Genomic DNA, 17247 nt, shown 5'->3' with positions numbered 1-17247 from the left:
GATCACACAGCTAGAAAGTATTTGAAGCCACATTTTCACCCAGGACTTCCCATGTTTAGGCTTGGTTCTTTATTCACTGAGTGAGTCAAATGCTCTTTAAAAAAAAAGGTCTTGCACTTTCTGCATCTCTCAATCAAACGGATGCCTGTAAAGATGTGGTCTGCTGTAGAAAGTCATCTCTGAAATTCTTCTTACTTCCTTCTCCTATTTTCATTAAAAATTGCTTACCTACTTCATGCATTCTCCTAAAGATTTTAGAAAGTTAAAATGAGAAACTAGGTATCTAGGTTGATATTTTCTGATGTTTTCGAAGTCATCTGATTTGGGAAGTGATATTTCCCCATGATTTTTTTCTCTTTTTTTGGAATCTTTCTTTCTTTGAGTTATATTAAAAACCAATTTCCAGATGCTTTTCAAACTGTGTTGTGTCCAGGATGAATTTTCTTGGGGTGTGCTTAATCTGGGCCAGCTGATCTTCTTGGCATTGCCTTTTGGGGTGCCTTAAACAACTAATCTATAAAATAATATTTAAGTGTATGAGAGAGGCATAAATGAAGGACAGTGGTCAAGTCAGAGGTAGGAAAGGTCATTAACAACTGGGAAGATCAGTGATGGTTTCCTAGAAAGAATCACATGTAAACTAGACTTAAAAGCCCATATTGAAATTCAATAGGTTGAGGGCAGAAAAAGCATTACAAGCCCAGAAGGGAGTGTGACCACAATTCTAGGGATTGGAAATTGAGAGGGCATGTCTATGAGACATTATCCAGTTCCACAGACATGGAATATAGATTACATGATGAGAGCGTTCTAAGATAAAACTGGAAATGTAGGTGGTTCCTGTTTATAAAAGCTTCAGTTTAGTGGGCTTGTGTGTGGGGTTTTTTTTGGGGGGGGGCAGGTTATTTTGTGATTTGGTATCTGGAGGGAATTCCCCAATGAGGAGACTGCTTCTTATCAATACAGTTGTACAATTTCCTGGCAACTTACCATTTTAACGAGTTGCCCAAAATACTAAGAGGTTAATCCAATGTGTGTCAGAGATGGAAACTGAATTCTGATCGCCCAGATTCCTAGGCTACCCCTTCCCTATCTCTTTTTCTCTCAACATGATGACTGCAACTCTCTATTGTCATTTGCTTTATTTATTGTTGTTCAGTCCCATCTAACTCTTTGTAATCTCATTTGGAGTTTTCTTGGCAAAGACACTGGAGTGGATTGCTATTTTCTTCTTCAGTTCATTTTACATATGGGGAAACTGAAGCAAATGGGGTTAAATGACTTGCCCAGGGTCACATAATTAGTAAGTGTCTGAGGCCAGATTTGAACTCATGAAGATGTCTTCCTGATTTGAATTGAAATCCTCCTGACTCCAGGCCTGGTGCCCTATGCACTGTGCCACCTAGTTCCCCTTGGCTAGTTCTCTCTCAACTCTGTAATACTGCCTCTCCAAACTGTGTTTACTTGGTAGAAAAAAGGTGGCTAAAAAAGGACTGGTGTGAGCTGATTTAACTACAAGGAAAATGAGGCTGAGATGGACATGATGGAGGATTTGGAGGATGGAGAGGTAGAAATAAGATCGATTAGGAAGCTTTTGTAATAACTCAATCTTTCTAAAAGGGTAGAATTTGAGTAAGGAGATGATATGGGAGACAGACAGGAAGAAAATGGAAGCCTATTTCAGTCTATTCTGGGGGCCAAATGTTCACTTCCTCAAGATCCTGAAGACAATTCTGCACTGATTGAATTTTGCTAATGACGGCTACCCTTTGCTCTGATCAAGGTCAAACCCACACGAGCCCATTTCATGATGGTCCAATTAAAGGGTTCTGAATTAATTTTTTAAACTTCAGTGAGTTATGCGAAAGGTGCTTTGTTTGGATAAATTACACACGTGCAAAGGTTTTTTCTTTTAATAACATTAACCCACTTAAAAATCTTCCACTGATTAAGTTTTAGTGTTTAGATTTAGGTTAGTGTGAAAAATCATTTTTCACGGAAAGGCACATTATTAAAATATTTTTGTGAGAGTTTGAACCTTGGTTCTGCTTGAGCACATTTTGTTTGACTCTATCCTAAATGACTAGTTAGGATTTATAATTGAATTTCAGCCTGGTCTCTCCTGCCATGTACCATTGAGAACCACATGGCTACCAATTTCACTTTTCATGCATTCTTCTCTGCTTGAATGCACCACCTATTAAGCAGACTTGGGTTCTCTAAAATTTCTCTGAACAATGTCACCATGGATTGCCAGCAATCGGATCTCAATGCAATCTCAGTTCTTTCTCTCCTCCAAGATAAAATGGATTTCCCAACCCCTTTCGCAACATTAGTAGTCTGATCTTGCATGGTGTGGCATTTGCTATGTGATACCTTAAATAATCTTCCCAGTGTCCACTGTAAGGCAACACTTCTCAGCTAAGACAATAAATGGGTCCCAAGCTACCCAGAGAGAGACATCTGGACCCTGCTGTGGTTCGGGGAGGAAGAAACCAACTGTCGGATCCCAGAAAAACTTGATGGCCATTTTTGCTCCTTCTGGGATTAATTTTGTTCTTATTCTATCACGTGTGTGTGTTGGTGGAAATTGCTCATGTAGTCTTGATAATTTCTGCCAGTTCCTTGCCTCTCCTTTATCAGGGCTTGAGGGAGATTTAGCTGTAGCCCAGATCTTGCTTACCAGACTGGAATGTGAGGGGGGCTGAAAGCTGACACCAGTTCAACTAGCAAAGGACTGTGTGCTAAGGCTGTCTCCATGGCAACCAGAGTATTTTCCTAGTGATGCATTTACACAGCAGGGTAAAAGTTCTGTGAAAGCAACAGCTGTTGTAAAAACAGTGTATTAAATATGCTTAGAACTGTAAATAAAATGGACTACGTTTTATTTCAGGGAATCCTGGAAATTCAAAATAAGTCTAAAATAGAGTTTCTACACTATGAGATATTCCTTTTCCTCTAATCCATGTTTTATTGACATTTTCAGTGGATTTGTGGGCTTTTTGTTGTTATTGTTGTGGTTATACTTGTTCCCCCTAACCCCCAAGTATTTATTTTTTCCTTTGGATTACATTTTTACACTAAAAAGTTTATGCTCCAACTCTGATTATTTTGTTTTCCTGTTAGGTCATCTGGAAAATAATTTTCTTGGGGTGTGTAAGGGTGTTGTGCACTACTGCAACCAATATCTTTCATTAACCTCATCATTAAATGTCTCTGAAAGTAACAAATTCATCTTCAGAAGAAATAACTTCAGTTTTAGAATTTATGAACTAAATAAGATTTGTTTCTTCCAAGTTCAAATAGTCACAATTATATGTCACTATAATCAGACATTCACTGGATGTGTTACCCTGGGCAAGTCACTTAACTCTGTTTGCTTCAGTTTTCTTACCTGTAAAATGAACTAGAGGAGGAAATGGCAAACCACTCCATTATCTTTGCCAAGAAAACCCCAAAAGAGTCATCAAGAGTCAGACATGTCTGAAATTACTGAACAACAAAAACACAATCACAAAATGCTTTCCCTAGCAAGAATACTCTTTGGGAGGCAAGTATTGCAAATGTTCTTTCCATTTTATAGAAGCAATGAATTAAAGTCAAGAGCTGAATGTGAATCCTTTTCCTGCTCCATAATAGCTCTGTCATTTAACTCCTCTCAGTTTCAGTATCTTCACCAGTAAAATTCAGATGTCAATTGAATTCAGCGATGATCCAGACTCTGTGCTATGTAATGGAGACACAAAGACAAAAAAGAAGCATTCCTCTGCCTCAAGGAACTTATACTGTACTCTTGTGGTCGTAGGGGTGCGAATAGGGTACAGTATGTACATAGATAAGTAAGTATAAAATTCATATAAAAGGAATGTGAAATAATTCTGGTGGAGGGATTTAACAACTGGGAGAATCAGGAAAGGCATTAAGGAAAGGAGGAAGATGGTACATAACAATTTGAAGCAGGCTTAGTGTTCCAAGAATCAGAGGTGAGGAGTAACATTATAGAATGAATAGGATCATAAAAACAGGGAATACAAAAAAACTGGGATAACTTGATTAAAGCACAGACTTTTTGACCTAGATTAATCGTAATCAGTTTAGATAGATAGGTTAGAGTTATAATGCACTGAAACAATTAGGTTTTGCATAATAAAGAGAAAAATATGGGATAAAAGGTTGGAGAACACTAACCTTAGGTTAGTGTCAGTTATTTATTTAGACCTTAGGTTAGTTTTCGTCTTGGCTCTAATTCATAGAGCTGAAGATCTCCCAGTAATGTAAGAGTAATTAATGGTGAGTAAGGTTATTTTTTGTTTATCCCAGAGTAGGGGCAGCTAGGTGGCACAGTGGATAGAGTGCAGGGCTTGAAGTCAGGAAAACCCACTTTCCTGAATTCAAATCTGGCTTCAGACACTTAACAACTGTACTGGGGAAGTAATTTAACCATGTTTACCTCAGTTTCCTCATTTGTCAAATGAGCTGGAGAAGGAAATGGCAAACCACTCTAATATCTTTGTAAAAAAAACAAAACAAAACAAAATAAAACCCAAATGACCTCATGAAGAATCACACATGACTGAACAACAATAACAAATCCAGAGAATAGTCAGAAGCATAGAATTTAAGAGCTGAAAGGGACCTCAGTAACCCTATAGTCCAATCCATTCAGTAAAGGAATCCTCATTATAACATACTCGATAAGAGATCTTTTCATCTTTGCTTAAAATCTTTTGAAACAGTCTATTAAAAAAGAGAAACCCTAATCTTATTTTAATCTTTATAAATTTATCCTTAGGCCACTCTACTGCTTTTAAGTGACTTGGTAGCTATGATTAAATAGCTGTAGCCAGTCTGTATTAGGGCAGATTTTAACTAATATCCCCTAGCAGAGTGAAAGCCTAGAAAGGAGCAGAGATGCCAAATCTAGTGAGTAGCAGGTCTGGTCTATTTGTTTCAAAGATTAGAATCATATTTCTTGAGCTATTGTTACCAAAGAAGGAACAGGCCCTGATTAGATACTGTAGAAGTCAGTAAATTGATCCAATGACCCCAATGCCGCAATGTACTATCAGAGCAGCATTCTGAAAAGCAAAGGAGCTCGATATACCATCCCAAATGGTAACCATAGCTTGCTCATCAGTGGAAAAGATACATATTTAACAAGAGAGACGTTTCTGCAAAAAAGCAAAGAAGCAAACATATAGGAACAGAATATCTAACTTTTAAATACCCAAAACAATAGAAACAAAGAAACAAAAAAGGCAAATAAGTACAACTTCCAAGGAAACAAATAGTAAAATTACAGGTATCCCTTCCACACTGCAGGGGTTAGGGGCATATGCCTCTTGCAATCTGGATATTCCATGTTAAATTTTTTGGTCCTCTCTTCATATCAGAAAAGTTTGAATTTTTTTCATTTTCCTTATGGAGTGTTTACTGTGTATAGTTATAATATTGAAAGATAAATCATACTATACATATGTTTCATGTATTTCTGAGTTGCTAAACTTTTTCAGTATCACCTGCTGGCCTTCATGTGCCATCTGCATCTGTAAAACTTCCCCCTAATTTCCATTTAATTTCTTATGCCATGAAGCAGAAAGTTGTGATGTGGAAAGGATGCCTGTAATGTAATTCCATATTTATCAGTTATTGACTTTAAATAAGAGAAGAATTGATTTCTGGGGCAAAAGAACAAAGAGAATGTGGAGAGATTTAAAAAAGTATACAAATGTATAAAATTTTAGCATAATTTAAGGAATTTGGAGGAACCAAAGTGGAAAAGATAGACTGAAATACTATGAATTAAATCCCCTGAAGCTCTTACAGGTATAAAGATGTCTCGAGTTGGTCAGGGAGAAAGATGGAATGAGTGATGTACCTCTACCAAATCCATGGTTGGACAATGAAGGGATGATGATTTCTTTAGTTTCTCAGCAAAAGGAAGGTAGTGGGAGAATGAGAAAGGCAGCATAATAGAGGGATATTGCCTAAGGAATTAGAATGCAATGGGTCTTATGGGATGAAGGAGAGAGGGAGTTCTGCTGAAGAGTACTCCTCATGGTGGGGCAAGTCTGCCCATGAGGTAGGAAACAATGATTTGATGATGGATTTTGTCTGGGTAGAAATTCTGTATTAGGTGACACCAGAAGGAAAAAGAAGAGAATAAAAAACAAAATCTATAAAAGCAATAACAAAGAAATTGATTAGAAGAGGGTGCTCTTTTCCCAAATGACAAATGGGCAAAATATATGGACAGACACTTTTTCGATGAAGAAATCAAAGCCATATATATAGGTATTTGAAAAATGCTCTAAATCACTACTAATTAGAGAATCACATCTCATCCTATTCGACTGTCTAAAATGACAAAAGGCAAAATGACAAATATTGGATGTGGATAAAATTAACTTGTGAGTGTCCACTTCTAGAGAATGTGCTGAAAAATGGAAACATAAAAGACACAATCTATATATACATATCTTTTGGGGTGTGTGTGTATGTGATACCTTCTATAGTAAAGGGAGGAGAGGAAGAGCTGTGATCTGGGAATAAATTCTATTAAATAAATAAAAATTTTAAAAAGGTGGCTCAGTGGATAGAAATCCAGGCCTGGAGACAGGAGGTCCTGGGTTTAAATCTGGCCTTCCTATCAGTGTGACTGTGGACAAATTATTTATACTAATTGCCTAACCTTTACTGCTCTTTTGCTTTGGAACCAATACGTAGTATTGTTTGTAAGACAAAAGTAAGGGTTAAGAAAAAAGAAAAGGATGCTCAAATCTAGTATTTTAGATGCTCCAATCACATGAGAAGGATGTAGAGAAAATAAAGTATAAAACAATCCCCAACAAAACAGAAATAAAATACCAAATACATGGAAAGAGAATAAAAATATAATAAAGCAAAGAAAAACTCTTTATAAAAAGGAATAGCATCATAATTAATTAAAAAATCAGAAGTTAGAGGATGAAGTGCTGGTTTTAAATTATTCACTTGACTGATTAGAGTTAACTGAATAACTGACTAGAGAAAAAGGAAGGAAAAAAGAGAAAGAAGAAGAGCTAGTCTGCTCAGAGGTAATTAAATAAATAAAAGGAAGAAATAAAACTTAATCATTTAAGTAAAATCCAAGAACTAGAGAAAGGTCAGGCAAATAAGGTTATGAAAAAGGAAAAAGAATCTATAGAAATCTATTAGTATCAAAGAAATTTAAGGGAAACTAATTTTCAAGAAATATTATTGAATTATAAAAGGAAAGGAATAGACAAGAATAATACTGAAGAAATTGAGGAAAGCACATGCTTAACTATCATAACTATAAATATGAATAGACTAAATAACTAACAGTTATATTAAAAGCATCCAAACAATATAATTTTATCAATGATGATGCAAACCAGGTCTTTGACAAAATATAACATTCATTTAAACTAACAAACACTAGAAGATACAAACATATAATAGTCTTTTTAATATGATAAAAATATATGTTTAAAACTAAAAGTTACCAATTGCAATGGTTCAATACTAAAAGCTATCTCAATCAATATAGGAGTAACACAAAATCACCTCCTTTCCTACTGTTATTTGACATAATTTTAGAAATGGTAGCAAACAGAATAATAGAGGAGAAAGAAAATTAAAGACCTAGAGATAGAGATAAAAAAGAAACACAACTATTCCCATTTGCTAATATTTAATAAAGCCAGCAAAATAGTTGGACTTACAATAAACTCACAAAAGCTAATAGCATTGCTAAAAAGTAATAAAAAAGAGAGGAAATTATAGAGAAAGGACTCATTCAAATTTCTTTAAGTATTTGGAAATCAATGTATAAAGACACACTCAAGACCTATATAAAAACAATTACAAATTGTACACTCTGTAAAGAAATAAGGAATTATATGAAAAAACTGAGTAGTTGGTGTTCATGGTTGGGCTTTGATAATATAATAAAAATTATAAAGCTATGTTATTTTGTGATGCAATATCAAGAAAACTAACATGAAGATTCTTCATAGAAATAAAACAAATTTAAAATTTAATTTGGAGTAATAAAAAGCCTATAATTTCCACAGGAAATAATGGAGGGAAAAGGTAGGAATAAAGGAGAACTAGCACACCTAGGCCTCAAATTATACTAAAGTAGAAATTTTTAGTACTGAATAAAATTATTGTTGCTGAATATTTGGTACTGAATAAAAAATGGAAAAGAAGAAAAAATTGAACTAAATAACTTAAGAGTTTAACAACCACAGAATACAAATTTCATGAGAAAGCACTTAATTTTGGACAAAAACTGCTAAAAAATTTGAAAATAATTTTCGATAGCATCTTCTACCATATATCAAAACAACCTTAAAATGAATAGGTGATATGAATATTAAGATCATGCTATAAAAAAAGAGAGAAAACCAGGTCAAGTTTCTCTTAGAGCTATGATGTTGAGTAGAATTCTCTACCAAGCAAAGAATAGGAACAACCACAAAAAATAAAACAGATTATTTTGATAACAAGAAATTGAAAAGTTTTTGTGCCAGAAAAATTAATTAATATAATCATATTAAGAATTATATTAATAATATAAATTATAATAAGAAGGAAAACAATCAAGTAGAAAAAAATTATTCAATATATTTTATAAAGACACGATTATTAGAATACATAGGAAATTTATACAAATATATAAGACCAAAAGCCTTATGGATAAATGATAAAACATAAATATATAGTTTTTAAAAGAAGAATCGTAAACTATTAATAACTATATGAAAGACTGCACAAGTCACTAATAATAAAAGAAATGCAAATTTCAAAATATTTCTGAAGTTATACCTTTCCCTTAGGGAAGTGGCAAAAGTGACAAAAATTAGGAATAATCAATGTGGGAGGGGCTGGGGAAGACAGACACATTTTTCTCTGTTTTTCCTTGGTCAGTTGTGTCAAACTCTTTGCGACCTCGTGGGCCAACACTTACCATGGAGTTTTCTTGGCAAAGATTCTTTCCCATAATTCTCTGTTAGTTAAGCTACAAATTGGTCCACCCATTTTGGAAAGCAATTTTGAATTATCAGAAGAAAGTGAATAAAATGTCCACATCCTGCAGCTCAGAGATTTTATGATGAAAATAAATACAAAGAAAGTCAAGGATAAAATTCTCAGATACACCAATACACTCATAGCAGCACTTTTTAAACTAGTAAAGAACTAGAAACAAAATAGATACCCATCAAGTGAAGAATGGTGGAATACTTGTGGTATATGGATGTAATAGGATCATAATGCATGGTAAGAGATGAATGTGGAGGGGGCAGCTGGGTAGCTCAGTGGATTGAGAGCCAGCCCTAGAGATGGGAGGTCCTAGGTTCAAATCTGGCCTCAGACACTTCCCAGCTGTGTGACCCTGGGCAAGTCACTTAACCCCCATTGCCTAGCCCTTACCTTACCACTCTTCTGCCTTGAAGCCAATACACAGTATTGACTCCAAGATGGAAGGTGAGGGTTTAAAAAAAAGAGAGAGAGAGATGAATGTGGAGAAGCATGAAAAAATGTATAATATTGATTCAGAGTGAAGTAAATATGGAAATGGAAACAACAGCAAAAGCATTGAAAAAGTGGCAAAATTATAATGGTCTCAAAGACCTTTCTTTTGTAGTGGTGGGGAACTAGTGCTATCCTTAGACCCAGGAAAGGATGTCCTGCCCTGGCTCAGGACCTCAGAGACTTACCTCCTTCCAGTGAAAGATACCTGCTTGTCATAGGTACAAAATCAAGATAAACACTAAATGTGAAGAATGCAACAAAAAATTATGAATGATCTGGGAATGATCTGAGAGATTTAAGAAAATGCTACCTTATTTATAGGAGAGAAATTGTAGACAAAATGAGAATGACTGAATACTCCTAAATTAAGCCAGGGCTGAAGATGGTATGAAGTTCAGCTTCGTGCTACACTGGTGGTGGAAACTGGACATGCAAGAAAATCTCAGAGCTGAGTGGCTGGTTGCCAAGTCTATACTTGCAACAAGCTCCAGAGAGGCAGTTCCATCCCTACTTCCTTCAATACAAGCAGTTGGGACTTGTTCAAGTGAGTTGAATTCTCAAATCCTTCTCTGCCCAGCCCCACCACCACAGAGGCTGCTCCAGAAGCTCCAAATGGGAGTGAAAGGTGATAAGAAGAAATTCTGACACTGTCCCAACACTCTTTTTTAAAAAACATTTATCAAAGAGGGTTTCTTTTGCTCTAACACTGTAAGGATATTCAACATAGATCCAGCTGAACTTAGTTTCTTTTTTTTAAAGTTTATTTATTTAATTAATTAATTTAGAATATTTTTTCATGGTTAGAAAATTCATGCTCTTTCCCTCCCTCCTCCCAACCCCTTCCCGTAGCCAATAAGCAATTCCACTGGGTTTTACATGTATCATTGATCAAGACCTATTTCCATATTATTAATATTTGCATCAGGGTGATCATTTAGAGTCTACATCCCCAATCATATCCCCATCAAACCATGTGATCAAGCAGTTGTTTTTCTTCAGTGTTTCTACTCCCACAGTTCTTTCTCTGGATATGAATAGCGTTATTTTTCATAAGTCCCTCACAATTGTCCTGGATCATTGCACTGCTGCTAGTAGAGAAGTCCACTACATTCGATTGTACCACAGTGTATCAGTATCTGTGTACAATGCTCTCCAGGTTCTTCTCCTCTCACTCTGCATCACTTCCTGGAGGTCATTTCAGTCCCCATGGAATTCCTTCACTTTATAATTCCTTTGAGCACAATAGTATTCCATCACTGACATATACCACAATTTGTTCAGCCATTCCCCAATTGAAGAGCATCCCCTCATTTTCCATTTTTTTTTTGCCACTACAAAGAGCCCATCTGTAAGTATTTTTGTACAAGTCTTTTCCCTTATTATCTCTTTGGGGTATAAAGCCATCAGTGCTATGGCTAGATCAAAGGGCAGGCAATCTTTTAGTGCCCTTTAGGCACAGTTCCAAATTGCCTTCCAGAATGGTTGGATCAATTCACAACTCCACCAGCAATGCAGTAATGTCCCTATTTTGCCACATTCCTTTCAGCATTCATTACATTCCTTTGCTGTCATGTTAACCAATATGCTAGGTGCCAGGTGATACCTCAGAGTTGTTTTGATTTGCATTTCTCTGATTATCAGAGATGTAGAACACTTTTTCGTGTGCTTATTAATAGTTTTGATTTCTTTAGCTGAAAATTGCCTATTCATGTCCCTTGCCCATTTATCAGTTGGGGAATGGCTTGATTTTTTTTCACAATTGATTTAACTCCTTAAAAATTTGAGTAATTAGACCTTTGTCAGAGGTTTTTGTTATAAAGATTTTACCCCAATTTGTTGTTTCCCTTCTAATTCTGGTTGCATCATTTTTGTTTGTACAAACCCTTTTTAATTTAATGTAATCAAAATTATTCATTTTATATTTTGCAATATATTCTATCTCTTGCTTGGTCTTAAAAATCTTTCCTTTCCCAAAGATCTGATAGGTATACTATTCTGTGTTCACCTAATTTACTTTTGGTTTCCTTCTTTATGTTTAAGTCATTCACCCATTCTGAATTTATCTTGGTGTAGGGTGTGAGGTGTTGTTCTAAATCCAATCTCTCCCATTCTGTTTTCCAATTTTTCCAATAGTTTTTGTCAAATAGTGGGTTTTGGTCCACATAGTTGGGATCTTTGGTTTTTATCATATACTATCTTGACTAGTACATTTACCCCAAGTCTATTCCATTGATCCATCTTTCTGTCTTTTAGCGGAGGACCATATTGTTTTAATGACCACTGCTTTATAGTACAGTTTAAGATCTGTTACTGCTAGGCCCCCCTCCCTTACATTTTTTTTCATGATTTTCCTGGATAGCCTTGACTTTTTGTTCTTCCAAATGAACTTTGTTATGGTTTTTTCTAATTCAGTAAAAAAGTTTTTTGGAAGTTCAATGGGTAGGGCACTAAAGAGATAGATAATTTTGGATAGGATGGTCATTTTTATTATGTTAGCTTGTCCTACTCATGAGCAATCAATGTTTTTCCAATTGTTTAGATCTAGTTTTAATTGTGTGGAGAGTGTTTTATAGTTGTGTTCATATAATTCCTGTGTTTATCTTGGCAGATAGATTCCTAAACATTATTCAGTCTGAGGCCAGATTGTCCCCATTAGACTCCATGGGGGGAGAAATCGTCTTTTTTAACTCTTTGTATCCTCAGCACTTAGCACCGTGCATACCACATAGTAGGTACTTAATGCATTTTTCTCAGTTTGATTCAACACAAATTATTCCTGTCATTTTGAGTAAGTGGATTCAGCAACCTGTTTCATTGTTTGAAAGGTAAAATTAGATGCAACGTTTTAATGTCTTCTGGCTCTAAGATCTTATGATTCTATATTCTCGATGCTTAGGGAAAGGAACTCAGTTCTGAACAGGCTCCTGAGAATTTGTTCTGGTGTTTCTGGGTATAGTTTTGGAATGCCTTCATTTCCACACACCAAGAGGAACCCCTTGTGACATATAGTTGGGAAATCGACTAGTGCGGAATTTTAAAATATTTTAGGTTCTTGTGGTTTTAAAAAATGGCCCAAGAATTTCTTCTTGGAGGTGGCAGGAGGTAGACTGGAGAAGACTGTAGACAAGTTTTGCTCCCTTAAACTCCAAGCGTTTTCTCTAGATATGATTTACCCATAAAGCATTTGACAGGAACTGGTTCAAAAATTGTCTTGTAAAGTTGGTTTTTTCTAATTCGCTTGAGGACATTTCAGGATGTCAGTTTTCATGAGTTTCTAGGAAGCTCTCTGGCAATGCAGCCACTTTCCCCAAGCTCCAAGCAAATTGGCTGAATCCCATCAGAAACTGAAGCAAAGTGCCTCCCTCTTAGTAGCGAGCATGGACAAGCCCTAATATTCTCTTCAGCCCATTGAGAACAAGGAAAGGGGAAAAAGTATCTCAGGGGGATTAGCTACCACCTAAAGATTATAAGAACAGAAGCCTGACTAGACTAGCTTGGGGCTGCCTCATTTCAGTTTTCTTATTAGTAATGGGTCACAATTGAGGATTTTTTAAATTTAATTTTTCATTCGTTTGTTATATTAAAATGTCCAGTTTGTTTTGGTTTTATATAGATATGCTCTTATAACAATGACCAAAATGGAAGTATATTTTGCATGATAATACATGTATAAACCAGATCGAATTGCTAACCATTTCTGAGGGGTGGGGGCGGGGGGGGGGGAAGGAGGGAAGGAGAGAAAGGAGGGAGGGAGACAGTTTGATCTTAGGATTTCAGAAAATATATGCTGAACATTTTTATTACATGTAATTGGAAAAATAAAAAAAATTTTGAATAAAAAAGTTTTAAAAAATACCTGTTTAACTCCCTCCTTCGTTTCCTTCCATCCATTAGAGAAGGTATTATTTGACCAAAAGATACACATACATGTATATATAAATATATAAAATGATGTCTTAGTTCTATTTATCAGTTCTTTTTCTGACATACACACGTCATTCTTCAAACAATATTTCTATTGTATATATATATTTTTGCTTCTGCTTGTTTCATTCTTCATAATTTTATGTCAGTTTTTCTATGTTTGATACCTATCAAATTGGCTAAAATGATTGCAAAATGACAAATATTGAAGGGGATGTAGGAAAATGGTGACACTAATACATTGTTGATGGAATTGTGAACTAATGCAGTCTTTTTGGCGAGCAACCCGGAATTAAACTCAGAGTTATAAAACTGTGTATACCTTCTGACCAAGAAATACCATTTGGGATTTTTTTTTTAGTGTTGAAGAAGCAGGAACATATTTTTAATTACTAAGTAAAATTATCCAATGGAATCCATGACAATCTAAACTGAAGTCAAACCTTTTTGCAGTTTAAAGAATTTATCTTTAAAGAGTAGCAGCATAGAAAAAAGAAATCTGATACCTGAAGGCTCCTCTCAGTTTTACTCCTGGATGCAGAAGACCTACCCTAGGAGAAATAAGCAAGGCAGATGAAAACATCTCTTCTGAGTACATGTGCCAAAACTCTGTGCTAGGGCTGCGGTTTTTTGGGTCTTGTCAAACTGACACAAAGTTTCATGATTAGGATATAAGTTTTATGAAGCTAGAAACAATTTCTTCTAAATTTTGTATCTCACAATATATGCCCAATTGGGAAGTGTGAAGTTTTTCATACAATGAAAATTTAATAAATGTTTGTTAAATGAACCAAACCTATGAATTAAAGAATAGAACCAGCTCGGCCCCCTCTCCAATCTATTATCTGAGGGGGTTGCTCTTCTTGTTTCCTTCCAGAATTTCCCAATTGGAACAATGATATACTTCTTTACAACTTTCTTTGTGCCTTTTGTCCATCTGCTGCTCTTTTACTTAGTCAACATATAAGCATTTATTGATTTACTTTTTAAAAAGACCCTTATCTTCCAATTTAGAATCAATATTGTGTATTGGTTCTCAAGCAGAAGAGCAGTAAGGGCTAGGCAATGGGGGTTAAGTCCCCCTTGCCCAGGGTCACATAGCTAGAAACTGTAAGGCCAAATTTGAACCTAAGATCTCCCATCTCTAGTGCTGATGCTCAATCCTCTGAGACACCTAGCTAGCTGCTTCTCAATAAGCATTTATTAAACATATTTAGCATTTATTATATTATAATCATAATACAATATTTTAAAATTATTATTTTTATTATAAAATTATATATTTAAATTATTATAACATTGTATATTTTATTATATTATAATTTTATAAAATTAAGCATTTATTTTATCTTTTTTTTTTTTGCTTAATAATGCTTAGTGTTTCAGCCATTGTGCTAGGCATGAAGTTACAAAGAAAGACAAAAAAAAAGTCTTCTATCATAAGTTTTATCCTACCAGGGGAAATAGCATGAAAACTGTAAATAGAATGCTGGGCCTGAAGTCAGGAAGACTTTAGTTCAAATCTATCCTCAGAAACTTACTAGCTGTGTGATCCCGGGCAAGTAACTTAACTCCTCTTATTTGCCTCAGTTTCCTTATCTGTAAAATGAGCTGAGAAAGAAAATGGCAACTCACTCCAGTATCTTTGCCAAGAAAACCTCTAATGGGGGTCACACAGAGTCCTTTATATCATTGTAAAGGACTAAACAACAACAACAACAACAAATAAAATACAGGAAAAATTATAGAGATAAAGAGGGAAAGTAGTAGAATTAAGGTACTTAGTCAATTCTGCTGTTTGAATCCTTCTGTTTACATGAGTGAATAAGAAAGTGATCCTGAGGATTGCCCAAGTCTGAGATTGCCTGTTATCATTGTTGCTTTTCCCAAAGAGGTGAATAAACTTTTCTTACTGAGCAGCTGGAGTTGGTCCACGTATTCCTGCTTGAAGCTAATTGACACGATTCCTGTGTCATGAAGGTAACTGTTGGATGCTGGTTGGTTTTCCTTTCATAGCACAGTTATTTGATATCAACCTTGCTCACTCTGGGATTTGGAGCCCTGAGAATATTTACTTTGTGTCGCTTTGACAAAACCCAGAAAATGTTGGCAACAGAGTTTTTGTGCAGGCTAGAAGGGTTCCGAGTAGAGGTGTTTTCATTTGCCTTGCTTCTTCCTCCCAGGACAGGTTTTCTGCATCCAGGAGTAAAACTGAGAGGAGCCTTCAGGTATCAGATTTCTTTCCCCTAAATTGCTGATATTTAAAGATAAACTCTTTGAAACGGGAAAAGGCTTGACTTCAACTCATTCTGCCCACTCTCTCCCTTCTCTCCTCTTATATTCCATAGGATGTTTTCTAAGAAAAATCAAAGGAAATTGAAGGGATGTCCATCAATTGGGAGATGGCAGAACAAATTGTGGTATATGTTGGTGATGGAATACTATTGTTCTACAAGAAATGCTAAGCAAGATGCTTTCAGGAAAAGCTGGAGAGATCTATGGGAACTGATGCACAGAGAAATAAGCAGAACTGGGAGAGGCTTGTACACAGTAAGAGCAATATTGTACAATGATTATCTGTGAAAACATTGACAATGCAATGATCTGGGACAATCCTGAAAGACTTCTGATGGAGAGGGTATCCAGCTCCAGAGAAAGAACCATTGGAGTCGTCTTTCACATCAGTGTATTTATGGTTTTATTTTGGGGTTTTGGTGATGTATGACTTTGCTCTGACAACAAGGACCAATATGGAAGTGGGTTGTGCATGACAATATAATTAAATTTAAATTAAAAAAGAAAAATAAGAACCTAGAAATGAGTTTTCCTTCTAGAATATTAGTAAATCCCTAATGAGTCATCTGATTCTCTAGCCCAGGTTGAAAGGTCGGTGTATACTGTAAGTGTAACCCATAGCCCAAGATAACCATTCTGTTGTGATGCAAGCAACAGTTCAGACTTTTTCACATACTAAACTCTAGCCTAGCCTATGTCTTAGCCCAGTCAAGATTTCCCTTGGTGGAAGAAGATAGAAGCAGAAGGATTCAAGATGAAGTCGAAGAAAAAGAGAGAGAAAGATGGCTGAAACTTAAAAGGTTTGAGCATCATAAAGTCAGGAGGATGGGAAGAGAAGTTCAAGGAAGAACAGGAGGACTGAAGTTGAAGGAGGAAAAAGGCAGGATGGAAACAGAGAACAGCCTAAGGAAATGGAATATAAGAAGAAACAAGAGAAGGAGGGCTCAAAATGAAGGAATAGGACTCTCGAAGTGAGGGAAGCAAATTGGTCAAACAAAAAAGGGCAGTAAGTTGGTAGGCAAGATATTGTGAAAACATATGAGAAACTTTCTTTTAAGTTTAATTGAAAATATTAACTACCATTTTCTTCATCCTCAAACTCTTTTCAGACTTTTCCTTTAGCAAAGTGGGGTGGAATAAAAACTAAGGTATTTCTTAGAGAGATGCCGGCCCTTCCTTGTCAAGAATCAGAAAAACTTAATGTTGAATGGGAACTCTTAAGTTATTCCAATCCATATATGAACCAAAGCCTTTGTATGACCTATCATGCTGTACTTCATTTAGAACCATCCACAGAGATGATATTCACCATCTTTGAATTCACCATCACCCAAAGGTCTTCATCTCCATGATCCAGATTTCTGACATTCCTCACCAATTCCTAAAATAACATCCCATCCTTCCTTTTCTTCCTTTGCTTCACTCCTTCATGCTCATTGTGACCTCTAGCGCTACTTTATCAGTCCCTGTTTTCCTACTCTGTCA

The sequence above is a fragment of the Monodelphis domestica genome, chromosome 7, assembly GCF_027887165.1.
Source record: "Monodelphis domestica isolate mMonDom1 chromosome 7, mMonDom1.pri, whole genome shotgun sequence".
In the NCBI taxonomy this organism is placed as follows: Eukaryota; Metazoa; Chordata; class Mammalia; order Didelphimorphia; family Didelphidae; genus Monodelphis; species Monodelphis domestica.
This window is presented reverse-complemented; position numbering follows the sequence as displayed.